Source organism: Nicotiana tabacum, chromosome 16, assembly GCF_000715075.1.
Source record: "Nicotiana tabacum cultivar K326 chromosome 16, ASM71507v2, whole genome shotgun sequence".
Classification (NCBI taxonomy): Eukaryota; Viridiplantae; Streptophyta; class Magnoliopsida; order Solanales; family Solanaceae; genus Nicotiana; species Nicotiana tabacum.
Genome location: NC_134095.1, coordinates 58571686 through 58575023, shown reverse-complemented (window position 1 = coordinate 58575023; position 3338 = coordinate 58571686).

Genomic DNA, 3338 nt, shown 5'->3' with positions numbered 1-3338 from the left:
AAGTTGTTGGGATATTAAAAGTTGAGTTTTTCTGTCATGACACTATAATTGAAATGAAATTTACTTCCCACCTTGCATTGGTAGTTTGGATTATTGTTGTAGTTTTGTGAGGAAGAGTAAAAAGCACTAAGGGTATTGCCGTGCCTAATTTGCATATTACTATTATTGATTGAGAAATTGTGAGATTAAAGCACGAAGGGTGATACCATGCACTTAATTGCTTTATCACCATTTATTATATCATGCGAAGATGAGAGTAAAGCACGAAGGGTGATGCCGTGCCATTGCATTTATGATACTATATGGTGAGGATAAAAGTAAAAGTACGAAGGGTAAGGCTGTGCCATTGCATTTTTGATACTATATTGTTGATTTTATTGCTTTATTTGATTTCTGGATTGGTGATTTAATCGGTTGCATTATTGTTTATTTCTAAAAAAGGCTACTTGGTGATTTTATACTTGTCGTTCTTATCTTATATCTTTTTTTATATGTTCCCTCCCCATTATTATTTTAAATGCTCTACTTGTTAGTTCTATTGCTTTATGTATATATCTGCACAAGATTTTAGTAGGTGTCTTGTCATAGCCTCGTCACTACCTCATCGAGGCTAGGCTGACACTTACGGAGTACATTGAGTTGGCTGTACTCGTGCTATACTTCTGCATTTTTGCAAATTCTGATGTTGGTCCCAGCGGTGACTACTGATGCTTCTGCTCGGATTATATTTACAGCGGAGACTTGAGGTAGAGCTGCTGAAATTCGTAGTCCCTGAAGTCCCCTTCTATTTGTATCTTTACTATTTATTTTATTTCAAACAATTGTATTTTGTTCAGACCGTACTTTGTAGTATTTTAGTTGCTCATATACTAGTGGCTCTAGATTTATGGGATTAGACTAGAATGTGTTATATTATGGAATATCTTATGCACTCCAGATTTACCAATCATTAATAATTGTTATTACTCTGTTTTAAATTGTTAAAATGGTTATTTGATTATCTAACATCGGCTTGCCTAACAAGTAGATGTTAGACGCAATTACGGTCCCGAGGTTGGAATTTCGGATCGTGACAACATGTAATTATTGTCTACACATTTGGCACAGTACATAAATCACTGATTTGAAACTGAAAGGAGCCTTCAGGGAAGCAAGCTTCAGTGACACAACTAGGTCGCACTTGTTTTTGGAACTTAAACCCTTATAAAACTTTGTGTCGTCTTCATAATTGTGGCTGCTTTGTGTTGTTGGTTCTACCGCTTGTAAGTTACCTTCAACTCTAGGAAAGTTTGCATATTCTTCTTCATATTATGGAATATCTTAGGATATTAGAACCGTCTCTTTACTCTTTGAGCGCCAAGTAAAACGAGTAGAACACTCTACCTATCCACCATGACAATCACTCCCCCCAATACTATATAATCAACCATTTTATGATTGCAATACCTTAAGATATCACAAATATATATAAGTAATCGATTTAAAAAATTAATATTTTTGCAAACATCCTAATGATATTTCAAACACTTTATGAAGATATTTAAAACATCCTGAGAGGATACTTAGGATGTTTGAGAAATATTTTAAGAGGATATTTGAAATATCTTAAGAGGATGTTTGAACATCTTGAATGGGTTGTTAGGCTGTTTGAAATAACTATCTAGGATTAGGATATTTAAAAATTACAAAAAACCTGCAATATTTATAGATGAGGAAAACTAGCTTAAATATCAATTTTTACTAACCAACAGTGACGAATAAACTAAATATCTCCCTTGAAGTAATGTACAAATTAATTTAGCAAATCACGGTCAAGTGTTTCTCAAAGGTGCAAGGATCGATCTCCAATTGTTCTTATTCTTTTTTCACCATTCTTTCTCAACAAAGAACAAAAACCTTGAAGTATAAGAAGAAGATTTGCGAGAAAATAATGTTGGAATTGAAAAAAGAAGAAGATACTGAATACAACATAAGAAGATGATGAAAAAAGCGCGAATGAGGAATAGGGAAGGGCCAGCAGGAATAGTTTCCCATTTCTTTTGCATAGAGTGGGTGAGGCCCATTCAAGGCCTTTGTAATAATTCTAAAATTTTAGTAAAAATAGCACGGGCTAGTCAGTTTTCGGACTGGTCATTCAAAAATAGTCAGCGTTTGTAAAGTCATTGAAAAATAACTACTATTTTACTGCAACAGGGACTGGTCCAGCATAATATACTGGAGATCGGTGCACCTGTATATGAACTTCCATCATATTATGCTGGAACTCCAACACGCGGAAAGTTCCAGCATAATATACTAGAGATTGAAACACCTGTGTATGAACTTCCAACATATTATACTGGACCGATATATTATATTGGAACTCCAGTATATTATGCTGAAACTCCATTATAATATGCTGGAGTTTCATTATACTTATGCTGGAACTCCAGTATATTATGCTAGAGTATTTTCCTAATTTTGAACAGTGTTTTCGTTCAGATTTATCTTTACATGAAAAGTGGTTAAATTTAGATTACTTTTGAAACTGTGGCTATTTTTGAATTACCACTTGTAAATCTGGCTATTTTTGAATTTATAAGGTTATTGTTAAATTCACTTTTAATGTATAGCCTCTCTCAAAATAATAGCCGAAAAATATAGATTTTTTTATTTTTATATATATATATATATATATATATATATATATATATATATATATATATATATATATATATATATATATATATATATATATATATATATATACACACACACACACACACACACAGTATACACTTTTTCGGTTAATGAATATAAATAGTTTCTGGCACGGACTAAAAGTGATAATACCCAAAATAAAAATATCTTTTTAACAACAATCTTAACACTTTTGTTTAAATATTAACACTATAAGGGGTCGTTTGGTAGGACGTATAAGAATAATGCTAAATAAGGTGCATTAGTAATGCAGAGGTTAGTAATGCATGGGTTAGTAATGCAAACATTAGTTATACAAAGATTATTTCTTATGCATTGTTTGGTGTGGTGTATTAAAAATTAAAATGCATTGCATAATTTTTAAGAAATTTAATTGTTTACAAAAATGTCATCCATATTCTTTAACTTAAGGGACTTTAAGGATAATTTTATCTTTAACCATACTAATGCATGCATTAATAGCCTTTGTATAGCTAATGCCACGGTTTTCTATGCATAAGATAATACTAAATAGAGTGAATAACTAATGCTTTTATTAGTTATACATAGGTTGAAAAAGTGTACCAAACAAAGCATTAGTAATAGCTAATGGATACCCTACCAAACGACCTCTCAGTTTTTAAAAGTCTCAAAATATA